This window comes from Theropithecus gelada, chromosome 17 (assembly GCF_003255815.1).
Source record: "Theropithecus gelada isolate Dixy chromosome 17, Tgel_1.0, whole genome shotgun sequence".
NCBI classification, from domain to species: domain Eukaryota; kingdom Metazoa; phylum Chordata; class Mammalia; order Primates; family Cercopithecidae; genus Theropithecus; species Theropithecus gelada.
The window spans coordinates 10,270,671-10,294,105 of NC_037685.1; the positions used below are offsets into that span (position 1 = coordinate 10,270,671).

Here is a 23,435-nt window from a genome sequence, read left to right on the forward strand (position 1 = left end):
TATCTGAGACAGTTATATAGATAAAGTAAGCCCTAAGTAACATTAAATTGGCCAATTTGACATTCTTCTCAGTAATGACCCTGACATGACTATTTTGTGGCAAAATATGGGTATGATTAAGTAATAGCAGGTGGGTCTTTACTGACATTAGTTATTTACTAGTTGCTTTTTCTACTTTAGATGAACTCTTTAATACATAGATAATGGATACATATTAAGTATTTTCAAAAATTCTGGAGAGTTTCATAAAGATATAGATGTAAATATGTAGATATATAGACTCCAGCCTGTTTTAAAAAAATATTTTATAATGTTATTTCACGAAATTGAAGTCTTGTGTAACAATCAATACTCAAATCTGTTTCATTCAGACATTTCTTTAATCTTTATTTGCAAGTTAGAGTTTTATCCATTGATAGTACGTTTTTTTTAAATTATTATTTCATTATCCAAAGAATATTTCCCACACTCACACTGGTATAATCTAATTTTTAATTATTCTTTATACGTAAAACAAAAATATTTATTAATAAATTATTAATTACACTGATAATCTATATATAAAACAGAAGTAATAATTACTATTGTGTAATATTGCTATGATTAACATTTTTTTAAAAAAAGAAAGAGCCATATGAAATTACTTTGAAACAAATCATTTCTACTATAAATTGGAGGATTAGAAGATTTCCTCTGTAGAACTCAAAGCAATCACCCAGGAACTGGATTAGCAGTAAGAAAGCCTCACTTTAATGGATATTGTTAGTGAATTCCCCAATTAAGTAGGAGGTCTTGAGGTTGGAATTTAATTGCTCTGCTTAGTGAGCCACACCTCAGATACAGAGGCTTCAAATTTCACATAATATATGTGTGAGGGTTGAGGCGAAGAAAATTGTCACACAACATACTTGATGAAGTAATTAGATTTGAGCACTGAAAACCACGCTCAGTTTTAGACAAAAGTTTCTGAAATATTCTTTATTTGGAAAGATATATGAACTAATTCCCATGAAAACTCAGACATCTGGACTTAAGTAAATTTCCTGGGTGTCCAGTGGTCTGGAAAATAAAAAAGACATTCTCTCCAAATTAGTCAAGTTCTGTTTCAATAATTCAGCATAGTAGTCTCCAAAATTTCAGTGGCTTACAACACAAGCATTTTTTTTTTTTTTTTTTTTTTTGTCTGTGTGGCTGCAGCACCTGTGTTTTAGCCTGAAGAATGGGATCAGGTCAGTTCTCCTTATGTTTCATTTTAGGACTGCTGTGGTTTGAATGTTTGTGCCCTCTGAACCTCATGCACTAATTTGATCTCCAATGTGTTAATGTTGGAGATAGGGGCTGGTGGGAGGTGCTTGGGTCAGGTGGGTAGAACCCTCATGAATGTGTCCTCCCTGGGGGTGAGGGGGTTTTCACATTATTTGTTTCTGGCAGAGCTGGTTATGAAAAAGTGCTTGACATTTCCCCACCTTCCCCTCTGTCCATGTGATCTCTTTGCACATGCAAAGAGAGCCTCGTCTGCTTTCTGCCATGAACTGGAACAGCCAGAGAACCTCACCAGATGCAGTTGTCTGGTCTTATACTGTCCAGCCACCTGAATTATAAGCCAAATAAACTTTTAAAAGATATTATCCAGTTTTAGGTAGTCTGTTATCACCACACTAAATAGACTAAAACAAGGTCTAAGCTGAAGAAGCAATCACTATCTTGAGTATTTTTCTTTTTCATGGCACAGAGCAGGGCACCTAGAGTGAAAACTAAACAAGGCAAGTTCACAGAAGCACGTGTGAAGCTAACTCATCTTTCATTGGCCCAAGTAAATTACATGTTCGGGCCCAATGCCAGTGAGGCAGGGAATTATACTACTTCCACTATAAAACGTAGCAAGAGCAAAGGCAAAAGCATAATTCTAAACAAATGATACCATCCACTAAACCCTCATAAGTGAAAGAGAGTTTAGTGTACCTGTGTACTACTTACAACAACAAAATTGTAAAACTACTTGTAGCAAGTGTTTTAAGAGTTCAAAGGCAACATAAGACACATGTGATGATATATATTTAAGATATTTAGTGAGTAATCTCAAACTGCCATCCTGCAGTCATGCCATTATTAGTAAACAATTCTCCATGGGTCTTTATGTCATGCCAGCAAGGCAATGACTACCCTTTGTCCAGGATTATCTTTTAAAGGATTTTTGCATAGTAAACAGCCTTGGAAGATAGATGTAATGTCTCCCTGTGGAGTAAAAGGCAAGCATGCTTAAAGCTTAATATCCATATGTGCTTGGACAAAAAATATTATTATTATTTATTACTTTTTGGAAAAATGTATGTTTATTACCATTTATATTATAGTTACTTTTCAGAATATATGTATTTATATATGTAAATCAAGCTTCTTAATTATGTTATTCAAATTGGCTATACCCTTATAGATTTTTTCTTGTCTGCTTGATTTATCAATTACTGTGACAGGTATATTAAATCATCCACTCTGATAGTACATTTGTGTATTTTTCTGTGTTTATATCTTTTTTGTGCTGCATATTTTAATCATATGTTACTAAATACACAAAAGTTTAGAATTATCATATCTTTCTGTATAAATGCTTTTGCTATTATTTTGTGTCTCTCTTTATCTATAACATTCTTCACATTAGTACCTTTTTTCCTGAATTTCTATATCATCTTCTCACAAATTTACTTCTCTGGTTCTAAGTTTCCTGTTCTTGGAAACTAGTATGAAGAAATACTGCAGATGGTTCACAAAATCCTACGCAGATATTTATTTTGTAACAACAGTGGCAATGTAATCTAGAAAATTGAAGTTGTGATGATAGCTCCTTGATTCTTACATTTTCAGAAGTGGTAGAGTTTATAGCTCCCAGGGGTAGGCAGGTCTGAGGCATTGCTCTGGCAGTCATTTCTGGATATTATACTATATCACCCAACAATGTTAAACTTAATTTCTTCTCTTAAATTTCTTTCTTGTTAAACTATCTAGAGTAGATTCTCCATCTGTTACTGAAACTCACATAACACAGTAACTTACAGCACCACTCTGGTGATAGGAATCTGGAATTGATTCCTGGTTGATCTCCATGGCAGTGATTAAATTATTTTCAAATAGAGTACCAGTAACCTCTACATGCAGATTGCAAATGATTTGCTTAAATTATCATTCACAGTCCCTCTTTGGCAGACTGAATGGATGCTGCCATACCATCACACTGCAAATGAGGAATATAAGACCATAAGGATGAATGGTTGTTTCACACACTGGCAAGTTTAAGGTGGCAATAACAGGATAGGTTTTAAGTTTTGTTTATTTTTATTTTTTTTAATTAAAAAAAAAAGGCACGGTAAAAAGAAAATCATTTCTATGATTACCCTAAAAAAAAAAAAATGCAGAGCCAGATGCTCTGGGTTGAAAAATTACAACATACATTAAATTCACAAAATCTTCTAGTATCTTATGTACTAATTAGAGTAATCATTGGGAAAGAGTTGGAGACTGATACTGAGAATAATTATATTTGAAATGATTTATTTGATTTAAATTACTCCCAAACTCCCACTCCCATGAAGCCTCACTTGACCGCAGAGTCATGCCTTGCTTATAGACCCTGAAGGGGCATTACCTCATGTCCACCTCCACTGCCTGTCAGTGCTAACAGCGCCACTACTAAGGTCAGATTCAGCATGCTGAGTCCCAAAGGACCAGAACATTTACACACCATAAAAAGATTATAATATTAATGCATATATGGCCAAAAAAATCCAAATTGTGGGTAAAAGTAATTTCCGGGAACACTAGACCAAAATAGAGATAACATGGTTTCAGATTAATTGAGTTTATTGATAATGAATATATATATACATACCAGTCATGTGGTATATACTGTGGTATATATAGTGCAGTCTGGTAAAATATAATAAGAAACATACATGTATTTTAATTTTCTAGTAGCCACAATAAAAGTAAAAAGATGAAGATGAAATTAATTTTAGTAATATATTTCATTTTGCAATATATTTAAAATATCATTTCAAAATAAAATCATTATAAAACTATTGATGATATATTTTCCTTTCTTTTACTGTTCTTCCAACTCCAGCATGATTTTACATTTATAGCTTATCTAATTTCAGATACTAAATTTTTATCAGAAATACTTGATTTATTTATATATAATAAAACAAATTGAGAAAGTAGATTCAGATCCCCAGATTTTTCAAATATAATTAAACATTTGTCAGTAACAGAATAAAGTAAAAAAAATAACATTTTACATTAATATTTGCATCTAGATTGAAAAAATTCCTGTTGACATCATCAGGGAAATTTGATAGGTAATTACTTCAAGAAAACCAGAATAGTCTACTATATATTTGAAAGGAAAGAAAGCAGGAAGAACGGAAAGAGAAAAGGAAGGAAAACAATAGAAGACAGGAGACAGGGGACAGGAGAAAGGGAGGGAGAAAGTGAGGATGAGATGGAAGAATGAAGAAATTAAGGAAAGAAAATAACAAGAGTAACAAAGGGTTTCTGGAAATTAACAGTATTATCAATATATAGCTAGAAAGAGATAAGTTTCAAGGGCCAGCTATTGATGTGAACAATAAACTGAAAACATATCCTAATATAAAGAGCCAAAGAAAAAAGAAAAAAGAAAGCAGATGTAAGAGAAGAGTTAACAAGGAGATTTACTTCCAGTTATTTAACAATTGCCTATGCTTCAGAGCCGAGAATGAGATAGAAACGAGATAGAAAACACAACCACTACAAACAAAATAGAAAACACAAATCCCTGGAAAATACTCTGAACATAGTCTTCAAAGATTTGACTGTTCACAAATTACTGAAGCAAGATAAAAAAAATAATGTATATACAGAACCATCCTACCCACAAGGGTTAGAAAACAGACTGATCTAAGACAGTGCTCATAACACCAGATTCCGCAAACCTGTGTAGTGACATCTTGAAAGTTTTGAAAACTATGCAAGCAAACCATTGTGAACTTCAAATTCTAAGTTAATATATTGTAGTGTAAGGCAAAATAAAGACATTTTCAGTCATAAAGTAATGAGAGTGCTGATTACCATTATCTTACATAAAACTAAATATTCTGGCCGGGTGCTGTAGCTTACGCCTGCAATCCCAGCACTTTCGGAGGCCGAGGCAGGTGGATCATGAGGTCAAGAGATCGAGACCATCCTGACCAATATGGTGAAACCCCGTCTCTACGAAAAATACAAAAATTAGCTGGGTGTGGTGGCGTGCACCTGTAGTTCCAGCTACTCAGGAGGCTGAGGCAGGAGAATCGCTTGAACCCAGGAGGCGGAGGTTACAGTGAGCCGAGATGGCACCACTGCACTCCAGCCTGGGCAACAGAGTGAGACTCCAAAAACAAAACAAAACAAAACAAAACAAAACAAAACAAAACCCTATATATTCTGAAATATTCTCTTGGAAAAGAAAAAAAAAGTGGAAGTAGGACTATGAGAAAGTTGATATGAGGCACTGAAAATAGTGACAGAATGACTTCAGGATGAAGAAGAATAGGTGAAAATATATTTTTGAAAAGTAATTGTCCTGGATGTTTAGAAAAATGTACTTTGGCAAAGTTTAGGGCCATATGGATTATTTACTTTTCTCAAGTTAGTCTAACTGCAACACAGGGCTCTGAAGTGATTGATATTCAGTGTCTAATATATTCAAACATAATATATTCAATGACAGCCAAAAATTTCAAAAGTAGATAATGTTCTTACTATTTCAAAGCATACAGCAAAAGTTAAAAATTATAAAATGAAAATATACACAACAAAACCAAAACAAATGTAGACATGAGGAAAGATGGGAGGTTACATAATGAGGAGAAATTCTTTATCTCATAGTGAACATTAAACATAAATGTCGAAGTTTATTTTTTAATTCTAAGAACACTATGTAATGTATTTTAATTATATGTTTATAAGAAATTTATTTTATTCTTAGCTGCTTCTTGTCTAGAGATCTTTTTGAATTAAAAGAAAATCATGTTGTCCCTATTCTAGTTTTTGCATTTAATATATACAGCGTATTTATTAATAGGTTTTAAAAGTTCTCTTCTACTTCTCCTCTATTTTTTTTTTCTAGAGGAAATAGAAGTTAACATGAACATTTGAAATGACTGGCAAAATACATTTATATATTCTCACAAAGCAAATGCACTTTTAAACCTCCCATGTCGTAAAATTATTCTCAAATGAAAGATGGAAAAAATTTGGGGTAAGAGGTAACCAAATCACCCAAAATAAAAAAAGATTTTTAAGTAGAAAACTAATACTACATAGCAGAACTTCTCTATGTGTTCAAAATCCTAACGTTTTTCTTAAGGAGTTGGGATAGAGTCAACAAATCCCAAATCAGTCTTTCTATATTAAAAAGAGACAAAAGGGAGAATCTAATGAGCTTAAATTCAGAGCCACAGAGATAATGAGAGCAAGAGACCTTGGTCTGTAAGCAGCAACTCCCTTTGTTTCACATTGAATACCCTCATCTAGTTATTAGTTCTTCCTCCAGTAATCTGTCAAACAATGAGGGACTAGAATTTTAAAAGGTGCATCGCCACAGAAAGCAAGCCAGTGCTGAGCTAGTGAAAAGGTGAGATAATGAGATTGACATTGCTGACACTGGAAATCTGGTGATATAAAGATTAGTTTACAATCAAATTACTCTCATATTCACTTATAGCCAAATAAGTAAAGAGGCCACCTGTAAAGTATTTTCGCCACGAGCATTGGTATGGAGACTGTTATAATAAACACATGTTTTAGGCAGCAAGGAATTCAGTGGAAGTTGCTAGACACACAGGTTGTTTAAAACTAAGCAAGATTCTCCTAAATGAATGATTCATCCATAGTAGCAACACTAATTCATTATTGACTTTCAGTTTATATCTATTTTCATTTTTTCCAATCTGTTGCAATGCAATAGAAGTGGTGGTTTGTTGTGTTGTTGTTTTAAAATGTTGTTTTAAGTACATAATTTCACTCCATTTGTGCCAGGAAAATGCCCAAACACCTTCATTAGAAATAAAGCAAATCTGTTCAACAGTACTCTGAACAGCAGGCACTGTATGCTTTATTGAACAGAAAAGCTTTAACAAGCCTTATCGTGTACACATGTTCATTGTGCCTGTGTCTGTTTATGTTCTCCAACTTCCTGAAAATGTGGGTACAACAACAAAGTAGTGTTTAGCTACCCTACTTACTTGGCCAGGTGGTTGATTATATGGTTTGGCATATTTTTTGCAGGTGGTATACAAAATCACATGTACGAGCTGTTCAGTCCACTGAACAGTTTTTTGTAACATTTTTTTGCTAAATGACACAGCCCCAGCCACACATAACAACATATAATGATGCCAGAGTGATATCTTCACTGGATTCATTTAGCTTTGCAAAGAATTACCTAAGAAAGACATTTTCCTGCTTTCATTTCTGTTTCATGCTGGGTAATGTTGGCAAGAATTATTCATGGCACATGTGAGTAATTCAAAGAAATATTGTAAAACAAACAAACAAAAAAGGCAGCTTTGCAGAGGTGCGCTATCTGCTTGATGACTTGGCATGCTGCCCCTGGTGCTTGGCATAGCACCCTAGCTGCTGGCACAGGGGATGTTATATATACTTGCCATTGGGCCTCTACTGTGCTACTTGCTGTGCACGATCAATATCGACCAACTGCATAAACAACCAGATGAACCTTGTATCTGAGGGATAGCAAATAGCATTTGAATTATTTTACATAAATCTGAAAATGTAATAGCGGTTGACATTCCTATTAGTATTATATCTGAGCACGATGATCATAATTGAGTAACATTAAATTTAGTTTATTGAACAGCAGTCCACTGCCCGCTTTACTGTGACTGCGATCTGTGTAATGAAACCAGCAGTACGAAAAATTCTCTTAGTTGGTGCACTTCCTGGAGAGCAGCCAAAGTATTTATTGCTATTTGTGCAATTAATGGCCGTATCGATTTCTTTTTTTTTTTTTCTAGTAAATAGTAGATAAGTTGTGCTAAGTTTTCTTAGCTCTTCAAGGTTTGTTTCAGCTGTAATTAATGTGACTATGAGAATAATACTCAATTGTTCTCAGGAACTGGTTTTCATGTCTGCAGCATTTTCAACTTATACATTACTCTGGTTTGAAATGACTAAATTGATAAGTGACTCTATTGCCAAAATAATCCCATATGCTGAAGTATGATTTATTAATGTTCAAAAATCAGAAGGTAAAACTTCACTAGCCAAAATGCTGTGGTGGTTAATCATCTGTTCTTCCAGCTAATTCCATAATCCTCAATGTGACAATCAATTCATCATGCTGAAATGGCAAATTCATATAAATCATATTTCCAAGTTCTACAGGCAGTCAATAAAATACATTGCACATTTCCCATAAATTATGTGATATAATGTTAATTTTTTTTCACATTAAAAACTCTAACTACCCTATGTGTTTATATTTTGTGCTTGTAAAATGATGAGCCTCATCCTGGCACATCTAGACAATTACACCATGCACATGAAAGAAGATGTGAAGCTCTCTGATTTACGAAGAATTCACAGAAATACTGGGAAGTCCACCTCCTCTAGTATGATCAAATGTTCTAATGTCTTCTCCTACTTTGTTCTTATGTCTTACTGACCAGGATTCAAAGATCTTCTTTAGTGTATTTCTCACTTGCAGGAGATGGCTTATATAAAGAAGGTCAGTGTTGGCATCATTTTGTGCATTCTTGCTATAGAGGGAATGAGAGTAATCTACATTCCAGTTTATATGCTCCTCTTTCTTTTATTTCAGTTCCATACATCACCCTAATTTCATGGTTAGAGTGAATATTCTACAATTCCTTTCTTTCTTTTTAACCTTTTCTCTAAAATCTATTTAGTATACACAATAAGAACTAAAATATAGGAATGTATCACTTGCAGACATCCCAATGGGTCATATGATTCATAATTCTCTAAGGAAAAGAATTATAGTGGGAAGGGCTTTCTGTCTTTAGTAGATACAATCCCTTATGTTGTCCTATTAAAAATAAGACTGCAGTTTCTAAATATGACATGGACATGGCACAATAAATGTCTAACTTTACTCCATTTCATATGTCATATTAAATGTACTAAATTATGCAACAGGTCAGAATCCCAAATACTCCCTAAAGAAGAGTCTACCTGTACATATTTAGGGCTCACATAGTCAGCAGAAATAACACATTTAAGGAAACAGTCTGGGTCCTGAGTTTGTTTTCCTTCTGACTTCTGTCTGTTATTTCTCATAAATCCTTCATATCAATACTCCTTTTTATGTGGATTTTAGATCTGCTATGTTCCATCTAAAAATGGCTAGTCACTTGCTCTCTCTGACTGTAGTTCATCCTCTACCTCAACGTCCTGGTTATCCTTAGGTCTGACAGGCAAATTTTTTTTTCATATGAGGAGATTCTCGACTCAGTTCCTGCAAGTTACTTTATGAAAAGAACAATAGAGAACTTGTCATATACAATCTGATTTTGTTGAAAAATTTGTTCACACACACACACACACACACACACACACAGAGGCTGGGCACGGTGCCTCATGCCTATAATCCTAGCACTTTGGGAGGCCAAGGTGGGTAGATCACCTGAGGTCAGGAGTTCGAGATCAGCCTGGCCAGCATGGAGAAACCCTATCTCTACTAAAAATACAAAAATTAGCTGCACGTGGTTGCAGGCACCTGTAATCCCAGCTACCTGTGAGGCTGAGGCAGGAGAATCACTTGAACCTGGTGGGGCGGAGGTTGCAGTGAGCTGAGATCGTGCCACTTCACTCCAGCCTGGGCGAAAGAGTAAAACTCCATCTCAAACAAAACAAAAAAACAGAATTATAGGTCTACCACTGAGAATGAAATTAACATTTTTTTTGTAATGACTCATCAATAACACATTGCTATCTAACAAATTGTTCTTTCCTTGAAATGTAATTACTAATATATACATATAAGAAATGATATTTCTTCTGGAAAAGAAAATTTGTCTTAAAGATGATTTACCAATGAGGCTAAAACCCACCATATTCAGGGTAACAAATTAGTTCAGTCAGTTTCTACACTGTATACAAAAGCTGGCAAAAGAAAAGGGTTCAGGGGCAAGGGCCAAGATCTGGCTGACGGAACAGAGCAGTTAGCACTTGCTGCTTGAGTACCTAGGGATATGGGCACTAACCTCTGTGATGACTGTATTTCAGCCAAAGATGCAGCATAAGCTGATATATGTTATCACAGACTGAGCCATAAAAGTCTATGGAATACAAGCTCCTTTTTATAAGAAGGGCTAACTCTACAGTGTTATATGACTTAACAATATAACAGCTGGAATGGAACCATAGCTTTTCATTCAGAAATTCTGGCTCTTCCAGAAGCATAAATTCATCTATTAGGTAACAGGAAGTGTGTGTGTGTGTATGTGTGGGTGTGTGTGTGTGTGGTGTGTGTTTGTGTGTGTGTAAGAACATTTTTACAAATGTGATCTCCTAAGGGTGTGCAGATCTGAACTTAGCTCTTCATTACTCAAAACACCTCAGTGGCTTCCAATTATATTTATCCTAAACCACTAATAACTGAGATTTCAATCATAGCACAAAGGAGGAGGAGAGAAGTTGAGCTACTTGGGGCCAAGGTTGGGTATTTTACCAGAATCAAATTAAAATTCTATCACAATCTCTAGGGCAACCACTAAGAAAAGTCAAAATTATATAGTTTAAAAAATCACAGCTACTCAGGAGGCTGAGGCAGGATAATAGCTTGAACCCAGGTGGTAGAGGTTGCATAGAACCGAGATCGCACCATTGCACTCCAGCCTGGGTGATAGAGTGAAACTCTGCCTTTAAAAAAAAAAAAAAAAAAAAAATCAACAGAGAAATAAAACTATTTATTTAACTCAATATAAGGCAATAAAGTAATCACAGAAGAACAACAAAGACACAAGACAAATTCAAAGCAAATATGAAAATGATAGATGTAAATTCCACAATATAAGTTAACTAAAAAGGTAATGATCATCAAATTGGCTTTAAAAAATCAAGATTCAACTATATGGTGTTTTTGAGAGAGACACCGTAGATTCAAAAGCACAAATAAGTTGAAAGTAAAAGAATGGCAAAAGATATACATATATCTGTCAAAAAATAACCACAGGAGAGCTGGAGTGGCTACATTAAGATATGAGAGACTTTAAGAGACGTTACGATGGACAAAGAGTGACAAAAGGGTCCATCAGTGTTCATAATGATGAAAGGATAAACTCAGGGGAGAAAAAAAAATGTTTATGTACCTAACAACAAAATCCAAAATAGTTGAAGCAAAAACTGGCAGAATTGAAAATTGAAATAGGAAATCCAACAATAATCTTCAATAAGTTATATTCCCCACTCTCAATGGTTTATTTTTAATTGTTAACTTTTAGTTTAGGTTTGGGGGTACATGTGAAGGTTTGTTATATAGGTAAACACAGGTAGCAGGAGTTTGTTGTACGTATGATTTCATCACCCTGTATAAAGCCCACTACCCCATAGCTATCTTTTCTGGTTCTCTCCCTCCTCTCACTCTCTATCCTCAAGTAGACCCCCATGTCTGTTATATTCTTTATCTTCATTAGTTCTTAACATTTAGCTCCCACTTATAAGGAAGAACATGCAGTATTTGGTTTTCTGTTCCTTTGTTAGTTTGCTAAGGATAAATAGCCTCCAGCTCCACCCATGTTCCCACAAAAGACATGATGTCATTCTTTTATATGGCTGCATGATATTCCATGATATATATGTACCACATTTTCTTTATCCAATCATTGATGGGCATTTAGGTTAATTCTGTGTCTTTGCTATTGTGAACGTTGTTTCAACGAACATTCACATGCAGCTGTGTATATGGTAGAATGATTTATATGCCTCTGTGTATATACCCAGTAATGGGATACCAGGTCCAATGGTAGTTCTGCTTTTAGTTTTTGAGGAATCACCATACAGCATTCCACAATGGTTGAACCAATTTACACTCCCACCAACAGTGCACTTTCTCCTCTACCTCACCAGCATCTGTTATTTTCTGACTTAATTATAGTCATTCTGACCAGTATGAGAGTATCTCATTGCAGTTTTGATTTGCATTACCCAATGATATTGAGCCTTTTTTATGTGATTGTTGTATGAAGTATGTCTTCTTTTGAGAAATGTTTGTTTATATCCTTTGCCCACTTTTAGTGGGGTATTTTTCTCTTATAAATTTGCATAAATTCCTTATAGATGGTGAATATTAGATCTTTGTCAGATGCGTAGTTTGCAAAAATGTTCTCCCATTCTGTACATTGTCTGTTTATTCTATTGATAGTTTCTTTTGCTATGCAGAAGCTCTTAAGTTTAATTATATTCCACTTGTCATTGCTTTTGGTGTCTTTGTCTGTTACTATATTAAGGATGGTATTGCCAAGGTTGTCTTCTAGGGTTTTTATAATTTTGAGTTTTACACTTAAGTCTTTATTCCATCTTGAGTTAACTTTGTGTATGGTGTTAGGAAGGGGTTCAGATTCAATCTTCTGCATATGTCTAGCCAGCTAACCCAGCACCATTTATTGAATAAGGAATCTTTTCTCCATTGCTTGTTTTTGTAAGATGGTCGTAGATGTGCAGCCTTATTTCCAGGTTTTCTATTCTGTTCCATTAGTCTGTGTGCTTGTGTTCATACCAGTACCATGCTGTTTGGGTTACTGTAGCCTTGTAGTATAGTTTGAAGTTGGGTAACGTGATGCCTTCAGCTTTGTCCTATTTCCTTAGAATTGCCTTACCTATTCGTGTTCTTTTATAAACTCAACTAAAAATCACTAAGAATACACAAGACTTAAACAACGTTATCAACTAAATTGATAAATTGTAAAAAATTAAAATTTTTAGCACAATTAATCCAAAGTCTGCAGTATACAAGTTCTTTCAACTGCATATGAAATATTCTCCTGGATGGACTATACGTTTAGCCACAAAATAAGTCTGAATAAATTTTAAAATACTGAAACCATATAAAATATGTTTTCTGACTAGAATTAAATTAGAAATCTATAACACAAACAAGAATCTGAAAAATGCTAAACATTTGGAAAATAAACATTTTTAAAAAATGTCTCAAAGAACAAATTACAAAGGAAATAGATAAGATTTTGAACAGAATAAAAATTAAAACACACCTTAAAACTTATGAGATATAGGTAAAGCAGTATCTAGATGTAAATTTATATCCTGAAATCCCTGAATCAGTAAAGAAAAAAAAAATCCTCAAATCAATAGCCAAGCTCCTGCTTTAAGAAACTAGAAAAAAGGCAAACTAAGTAAAAAGCAAGCAAAAGCAGGCGCATAGCCATAATGATTGGAGCACAAATAAATAAAACTGAAAGCAGAATCAATAAAGAAATCAATGAAACCAAAGTTTGTTTTTATTTTTGTTTTTGTTTTTGTTTGAAATGTTAAACAAAACTGACAAACCTTTAGCAAGTTAGATCATGAAATTAAAAGACAAGGCACACATTACCAACCAAAGAATAAAAGAGAGAAGGTTATTATGAACAACCAAACAGATAATAAAGGGATAATAGAGGGACACTATGAACACATTTTTGCCAACAAGTTAGTATGGTGCCAAAGCTAGTGAGTGATAAAAATAATTTAGAAACCGGGAAAACAACCTTGATCTACTCTCCTGAGAACTAGGAATGGTTCATTACGAAGACTAATAATCTAACCATAAACGTAAAAAGCTGGACAATGTTTGAGGATCATAATGGATATTTTAAAACAAAACAAAAACTAAATCACAGTGATATATTCTGGGGAAAATACAGCTACTAGGAAGAAGCATACTCTAACAGAAATAAATTGTACTTCAAACTATTAAAAATCACTCTAGTTTTCTTGATTCTAAAAGACTGAAGTAGGTATCTCTTTTCTGTGCTACAGTATACTTCTTTCATAATAGTCCCTATTATACTCTGTATTGAAATCACCTGCTGACTTATTTATGTATGACACCTGACATCAAATTTTTGAGGATAGAGACAATATTTTCTGCATTGTCATATTCCTATTGCCTAGTACATAGTTGGAGCTCATCAGATATTATATTTACTTGAAAGACTGAATGAACAGACATAAGATGAGAATTTCCATCCAGCTCTCAAATTAACTGGGTGACTGAGACATAAGCAATAAGGAGTAACTCTAGTGTCTCCATGTTGGCCTTCTGTGACATTCTGTGAAATCAATCTGGAATGGTATCAAGATGGAATCCAGTTTATCCATCCCCTAGGTCATATCAATTGCCTTCATAAGGTTTGAATCTGAGCTCCTGATCACTCCAGAAGCAGGCCTGGCACTCACCAAATCATTACTGCTCTTCTAATGGACTAGAGCAGGAACCAAGGTTCTGCCACTTTGTAATGCTACCAACCCCCCATCAAAAAGAGGTGGAACTACTGCTTCCCAACGAAGGCTGTAACTCAAAAACTCAATAGACCGAAGGTCAGTGCCTCTCCTCCGCAGGATGACAACAAGCCTTTTCAGATCTCTGAGCACTCTTTGGAATACAGTGCACAGCAGTGCCGCAGCTCCTCCTCCTCCTCCTGAAGCTAACCTTTCCTGGTAAACCTGGCTCCAGCCAACTGCTAGTGTGAGGTCCTGCCCTTTGCTTTTGATTATTTGACACTGGCTTGGGCAAGTCTCTCTGACACTAAGCTTCTATGTCATCTGAAAAAGAAGAAACAAAGTAAAAGTCTGTGATTTGACTTTGATTTCTTCCCAAAATCTGTATTTGTGAGTAAATTATGAGCCAATGGACTGAAATTGCTTGCTCACATCACCTTAATGTGGTAGAGAGAAGTTAACATAGGCAGACTGGCTAGGCAAAGAGAAGCATTTTATTTCTAGTAATGAGGGAAGACTTGGTGGCATAATTTTGAAATTTGAGGCTCCAAGGAATATTGTGCTAATGCTCCTTACCCAACTTTCTGCACCCGGAATTGTCCTTCATGTGCCCTTTGCTCTCTCTACATTCTGAAGAGAAAGTTGGACTATACAATAATATTTTTGACTGGAATAACTATAAATTAATGAGATAAATTTGTCTCTGTGACTAGTGGTTGAAGTCCTATTGACTTACATGCACAATGAACATCATGCCAGGAACTCAAAAAATTTTTCAAGACACCCAACCTGTATCAAAAACGATTTGCAAGGTCTTTGTCTAATTATTTTAAAAAATAGATGGGTAACTGAAATTAAAACTAAGAAAGCTGCTAGACTTTGAACATTTGTGTATTTTGTTAGATATATACAAGTTTACATACACATATATATGGAAAAAGTTAATGCAGCAGTCTTGTTTTATTCTGTTCTTGCCTATTAGTAATCGTGATTACATGCAAACTCTGAGAACAAAACAACTTGAATTATTTTTGTAGCTATTGAGTGATGATGTTCTTTCTATACATCCCAAGCATTCTGTACATCCATGCATCCCACGTGCATCATGATGGCCCAGGTTGTCAGCATGTTCAGAGTAAACATGAAGATTCATGATGTGCATCTAATGCCTGGTTCAGGGTCTGCACCATGTTGGAGCCCAAGACTCAAGTGGGCTTTCCTGGGTAAAGATTGCTTCCACATAATCTACAATTTGCAGGTAGAGAAAATGATGCATCTATAATGTGATACCCACAAAGTGAAGGCAAGAAAGCCTGTGTTTGTGACCATTCCCCTTTGCCTATTGTATATCTTTTTCCTGTAATCTTTCACTCTATGCTTTTCTGCAATAACTGTTAACTGTTGTGTATAATTTTATATTTAGTTACATGAGTCCTTTCAGTAAATTAGAGAGCTTGTGCAGTCATTGGTCTACCAAAATAGCACATTTCATAATAATTTTATGAGTTGGTTTATGATAATCAGTGATATACTTTCAAAAAAGATACACTTCATAGAATTATAATTTTCCTTCTTTTAATACAATTAAAACACTCATATGAGGTATTTAGTCAAATTCATAGAGAAAGGAAGTAGAATAATGATTGCCAGGGACTGGGGAAGGATGGAATAAGAAGCTTTGTAATGGGCACATAGTTTCAGTTTTGCAAGATGAAAAATATTCTGCTGCTGGTAGCACAACTATGTTACTACACCTAATACCACTGAACTATATGCTTAAAATGGTGAAAATGGTAAATTTCATATATATTTTTCCCATAACATTTAACGTAAGTTATTAAAACATTAAATAATAATGTTTTACTAGCATAATGTTTAAAGTCAGTTGCAATTAATAAATGTCTTTATATCTTTGTATTTTATTTTATTATCAAAGATAGACTAACTAAGGTCCCAATTATCAACTAATATATCTGAAATTAAAACTTCCCAGGAAGCAGCAAGTCACCCTTTCACATTCCTACTGTTCCTCTCTATTTTAGGCCTTCATCTTCTTCTTGAGAATAGTCTAACTGCTCAGTATTTCCCATTCCCCTAGAAGGTCTCAGGGACCTGGTTACAATCCATATTCTTTTTTGTTTAAATATTTCTCATTCTCCAGAGCTAACGAAATATAGTCCAGTCCCTATAATCTAGTCTTGAAGACACTTTATTTTTTCACCAAAGTCACTACTTCTCCTACTCTGCAAAATATTGTATGTTGGGTCCTGAACTTTTCACTCCTATCCAAGCATACCATTCTCTTTTATACTTCTAGACCACTACATTTCTGTAGAGAATTACGCTCTCTACCCCATAAAAATGTGAGAAGGTAATATTGACAGGGTATATTTTGTTCTTTAATTGTCACCTCCTCCGTGATGTACTCTTCACCTCAGATTCTTTCAGAATTAACACTGATTTACCCAATATCTTCCAAAAGTGCTTGGTCCACCTCTGTTTTATGGTACTATAAGAGCTGAATAGTTATTTCCAATTTTTTTCTTGTCCCTTGTGGAGGGAGAATAATACTTTCCCACCACATTAATGTCAGTCCCACCACATTAATGTTATTTGGTCTGGCCAGTGAAATATAAGTGAAATTGGCATGTGTCCCTTCCAGATAAAAATAATATTAAGAATCAGAAATATTTCACAGAGAATATTTCTTTTAGCTTAAGTTCCATAGTGAATATAATATACAGGAGAACCATAGCCCAATGATGAGGACAATACTAGTTTTTGTAAACCACTGCAATTTGGGGGTCATTTGTTATGGCCGAGATTATCCTTACTAATGCGAGTTCTAACCATGTTCTGTATTATTAATTTGTCTGTAGAGCTAGCTCTTCCCACTAAACTATGAGATTCATTGCATTAAAAACTGCTATTTATCTTTGTTATTTTAATGCCTAACACTTTGCTCAGTTCACAGATGTTTAATACATTTTTTGTATGAATGGACAAATAAACGGAGGGGGGGTGAAGGATAAAACTTTAAAGCTATTCCAGTCATTATTATTATGCTCTACTATGTGGAGTTATTTTGCACTGTATCAGAAATGTTGTCTACTCAGTATTCATATATGTGAGTATTTTCATCAACTGGTTTGTTGGGTTAATGATTTGGTCATTCCTTGAAGAGACAGTGATTTAACCTAATAGAGATCAAAGCTACTGATGTTGCCTGAATTTAGATTAGATAAGTATTACACCTTTCTAGTGTATGTTTCACCATTTTGTTTATGGAGTGTGAAATATATAGCCTTGTGCTGTTTCTGCACCTTTCATCCATGCATAGCCAACAAAATACTGTATGCACCATTTCTGCTAACCTTGGCAAATTAGCAGAGGTATTTGCGTAATCAGGCAGTTGAGTGTTTGTGTAGTTTATCACTTTTTATGAAAAGGGAAATGTGTTAAGGAGGATTAAGCAGAAAAATAACTATCAGTGGCTTATATTTAGAATATTGCTGTAGTAAAATAAGAAAAAATAAAAGTGATGCCAAGTGTTTCATTAAAAAAATATTAAGTTTCATTAATAAGGTGATATGACAAAACCAAAACTATACGGTTCATTTTTTTTCTTGTCAGTGAGAAAGTAGAGAAACATTTGTCTTCCTTTTCTTTTTCTGAGAACACTAGTTCACCTTTAATTCCATGTGACTAGCTCCCAGTATTTATTTTTCTTTTTCTTTTTTTTTTTTTTTTTTAGCTAAGGTTGTAGTCCTTTGAGAACAATGTTGACAGCTTAGAGCTGACAAAGAATCATTATAATCAGTGCTGAAGATATGAAATCACAATGAGAGAATTCATGTTTATAGTAGCAGGGACCACACACTGTGATAGTTTGCATTAGGAACTCAGCAGGTGCAATATGCAAAACTGAATCACAGTAGTGGATTTGAGGAACTTAGGATATAAAAAGGTCATTTTTGTTCAAGTACCTGTCTACTGTGTTCAAATAAAAAAAAATACAGAATATTTCCATAAAATTTTGCAGAAGATAACATATTGTGTGTACATGAACTTAAAGGTTTCCATAGTGTTAGTGCAAATTATATTGTTTACCTTAATGTCAACAGCATTTGAATGCTAGATACAGAAGTTGATTAAAAGCATTATAGATGTCATTTTATATAAGTAAGAAAAAAAAACTCAAAAAATTACAAATGGCAGATCTTATAAATATTCAAATCACCCAAACGTTTTTCAATTGTTAAGGAGTCGGCTGAGCTGTAGAGATGAGGTGTTAAAAAGTATCGTGAGAGTGAAACCCTATGTTTAAGTGCTGTCTATTCTCTGTAACCACTAGGGTGCACTGAATGTAATGGCATCATTTTTATTCTACTCTTTATACATGGGATGGGGAAGGTGGTTTTGCAAGGAAAGTTAGATTAGTTGTTCCTAAGAAAATTGTCAAGTAAATGAATTGTTATTCTTAGAACCATCTCGTTCGTCTGTGTTCTGAACCTATTTGGCATCTTGATAATATTTCACGTCCATCTATTTCACTCATTCATTTTTCAACAGTGCTTTGCAAAACACCTATTCTGTCTAGGCACAAGAGGATCATGGAGGTATAGAACATGATCTCTCTTTCTGGGGCATTTGAAGACTAACGGAAGACATGAACACCTAAGCATAATTACAGCAGTGTCGTTAGAGACATGGGAGCCACAAAGAAGAAAGTGCCACACTCTGCCTGAGCTTGTAAGCATTCACAAAGGTGCAGGGCTGTGAGTTGAGGTGTTTTCCTATGTGTATGCACTCACTGAGTAAATAAATGGGTTAGTTGAGGCAGAGAGAACATCACGTAAAACGCATAGAGAAAGCAATTAGCAGCTTACTGAGATCGACTTCCAAAGGGTTTGTGAGAAGTGGCTAAACAGAAAGAGGAAAGTGGGCGGAATCCTGCCGACTATATGCTAGGAATTTGGGTTTTATCTTGTTTAATTAACAGTCATAGAAGAATATTAACCAGGAAGGCAATATGAACAAGTTTGCCTTTTAAATAATTTGGAAGATTTTTCCAGGGAAACTTAAAATTGCAGGTGAAAAAAAACGGATCACTTAAAACCTAAACTCCTCATTTTCTCTCCCCACTATTAACCACTTGTAGTCTTGAAAGTTAATTTAAAGATATTCATTTTAAATGTCAATTGCCTACCAACAGCTTACAAGTATTTGTATGCTTTCAATAATATATTCTGTGCAATAATGATCCAAATCACAATAAAACTAAGTGAAATTTCTTGTACTAGGTTTTTGGGAAGCTTGATAATTTTTAGGTAATCGCTGAAAAGCACCAGCAGCAGGGAGCATAGATTGTAAGTACTTCACTCTCCAGTCTTAGTGGAAAGATGCAGAGGCAGAGGCATATGATGGCCTTGAATTTGTCCTGGACCATCCTAACCCTTCAAACCACTGTCCTTAAAATGCTACATACAATTCTTACTCTTAAGCACTAAGGGATCTTTTTCCATCTTCCCACTTGCTCTTGTTGCTTTCCATCAGTCTTTTAATTAAATTCCAACCTGTGTTAACTGTTATTATTTTTAGGTAGACTCGAAAGTCCTCGTGGACTACAAATGATATTCCCATGTGTAGTACTCAGAATTTATCTCATTACTAAATGGACTTCCTTGAGCACTCAGTAGAAATCCCTAAATGTCAGTGGCCCTTGTTTAAAAATGTAAAACTATCTAAATTCCTTTTATCACATGTCGAGTGAATTATTTCTAGATATAAATGCATCTCTCTGAAAAACAAGATTTACTTTGTAAATGATTGTGTTACATTAAAAGGGATTTGACAGTGTTTACCACTAGCTTAGAATATCAGAGAAGACAGAATAGCACAAATGAATTTTTAAAAATAATTTTGTAAAATAGCGCAGATGGGAAAGTAGTTTATTTTATAATGTCAATGTTTTTGATGACAGAAAAAATGTTACCTTGTCATAAGTTAATATTTAAATATAAATAAAATATATTTCATTAAAATATAAACTGGGTTTAAAAACTAGGTTCCAGGTACCCAGTTTTATATGCAATTCAGCAATTACTAGTATTTAGGTTAGTCCACCTAAAAATGCTCCACTAGCCAAATGATTCTTAGAAATGTTTGAAAGATCATTCTAGTGTTGTAGTTTGGGTATGTTGTATGACATAACAATTTACCTCTCTCTTACTCTAGTGACCCTAAGTTCTCATTCTGGCTCCATATCTGGAATTTACAACATTCACTTAGATACCCAACACTCATTCTCCTCAAGCATATTGGATAACAAGTTATTTAGCTTTCTGGGCCAATGCTACATGCCCTTGTCAAAAATTTAACATGTACTACTTTTTCCAGGTAAAATAACTAGTAAAATCTGAATATTTTTACAACTTTATAGGGAAAGATTTAAGAGAAAAAAAAAAACACTTCTAACAATAATAGTGATGATAACAAAATTATTAGGATTTGAAGTTTTAATAATATTGAGGAATTTAATAAAATGATTAGTGGAAATAGCAAACTTGTTTTTCAAGCTACTCCTTTCTTATAGTTTTGAGCTGGACACAGTTCCTCAATTGCCTCCAGACATTCACTTTGGGTTTTAAAGTATAAGCCAGGCAGAATGGTAAATGCCTGTAGTCCCAGCTACTCTGGAGGCTGAGATGAGAGGATTACTTGAGCTCATGAGTTTGATTCTAGCCTAGGCAAATAGAGATACACCTGAGATGTTGTCTCTTAAAAAAAAAAAAAAAAAAAAAAAAAAAAAAAAAAAAGTGTAACTTAAAAAATGTACACATTAATTTTAGCTTTATTTATTTATTTATTTAGAGACAGAATGTCCCTCTGTCGCCCAGGCTGGAGTGCAGTGGTGCTCCTCGATTCACTGCAACCTCCGCCTCCCGGGTTCACACCATTCTCCTGCCTCAGCCTCTGGAGTCGCTGGGACTACAGGCGCCCACAACCACTCCCGGCTAATTTTTGTATTTTTAGTAGAGATGGGGTTTCACCGTGTTAGCCAGGATGGTCTCGATCTCCTGACCACGTGATCGACCCACCTCGACCTCCCAAAGTGCTGGGATTACAGGCATGAGCCACCGCGCCTGGCCTGTTTGTTTTTATTTCTAGTAGTGGAAGTGAATTCAGTTTTATTTAATGAAAAACTAATATCTTACATATTTAAAATTAGTTTGAGATTCTTGTAACATGTATTTTCTCATATTCAAACAGATTTTTAAAAGCACAGATGTTCTATGGTTTTATTAAAATATTCTATGTTCAGTAGATCTGAACTAGAAAGATGGTCTGAATGTGAACCAATACTGCTGTTTGCTTCTATCAATATATGTGAACTTCACACATATTTTTTTAGTTTCTTTATTTCACATCCATTTGACACTTACTCATAAATCAAACCTCATGACAGACACTGCCTGTGGAGAGTTTACTCTCAAGTGAAAGAAGATACAGATGCACACAAATAGCTATAATAAAATATTATAAGTGAATATTAGGACATTGAGCACAAATGTGGTTCTTTTCCTCCATTAAATTTCAGTAGGGAATATGGTCTTAAAAATACTAGAAAATAAATTATTACATTTCCCATAATGCCTAAAAGGAGAAATGCAAAGTGTTTTATTATTATTTTAAAAATAAAATAAATTACATATTTATAACACCTTAAAATTCACAAACTATTTTTGATATTTCTCTCTTTTTTTGTCCAATCGTTGATACTACTGTCACACACTATAAGCACCTAACAGCTACTGGCTTAGGTATTTACGCATATTGTCCCATCTCATTCCTACTTCAGATTGATTGCTAAGGTAGCAATTACTATCTTCATTTTACTGATGATGAAATAGAAGATGTGGTAAATTAAATAAAATGTCAAAAGTCACATAGCTATTGATACGAAAACAGAGATCCAAAACCAAACTTATCTGACTTTAAAGATCATGAGCTTTCCACTGTGAACAAGACAAAGATTATTCTATTTATAAATGAGAAAAAAAGGGTAATTAATTTGCCCGTGGTAAATTAGAGGGTATATATTTGAATCTAGGGTTTCTGAGTAAGCATTCAAAATACTTTTCATTGTAACTTGTTGACTCTGATGACTCTTTTGTGTTTTATGTTAGCATTTTAAGTAAATTAAGAGGTGAATAAACATTCATACTATACGTCCTTACTAAAGCTTACTGAATGCAATTGTGAAATTTTCTAGAATGTAATTTTTGTATCACATTAAATAATTTGAAAATTTTCATTCTAACTCTGTAGAATATATGAACAAAACTAAGAAAAACTCCCTTTAATCACTGACGAATTAATAATTTATTTTTTATTCATAGTATTTTGCAACTGATCCCATGGTATCCTGAAATCATGCACCAATTAGTAACTGATATATTTTCAGCACTACATTATAGGGTTCCATAAAGAACAAATAATTAGTTTTAAAAATTGTGAAAATTAAGAGTCACAGCCCAGTAAAATGAGGTGGGTATCTATGCCAGGGGTGGGGTTGGCTGGTGAGAAACATCAGAACCCAAGAAATAGTGAAAGTGATGTCCATAGGAAGGCATGATCTGGGGTAACCTGGTGTGGAGTCATGGAACCCAACGGTATGAACAGAATATCCTCATAGTCAGATAGCACAAGGGGGAATCCAAAAACAGTCATGAGAATATCTACTGGAGAGACATAGAGACACCGATATAAAAACAATGACTGTAACCCTCAAATTAAAGAGGAAACCAAGAGCCCATACTTTAATAAATAAATTAATTAACAGTCTGTTGACAAATGTGATAACCACATAGTTCAAAGTTCTCCCTCCAAAACTTTTTTTTTTTTTTTTTTTTTTTTTTTTTTTTTTTTTTTGAGGT

The 23,435-nt window shown here is 34.3% G+C and overlaps 1 long non-coding RNA gene across 1 annotated transcript in view; it reads left to right on the forward strand.

Annotated features, from left to right (window-relative positions):
- The first annotated feature begins 1,185 nt into the window (after positions 1-1,185).
- Positions 1,186-23,435, forward strand: part of LOC112610636 — a 27,303-nt gene continuing 5,053 nt past the window's right edge. Inside the window, exon 1 of the long non-coding RNA XR_003116454.1 lies at positions 1,186-1,229. This is a non-coding gene — a long non-coding RNA (uncharacterized LOC112610636). The remainder of the gene's footprint in view (positions 1,230-23,435) is intronic.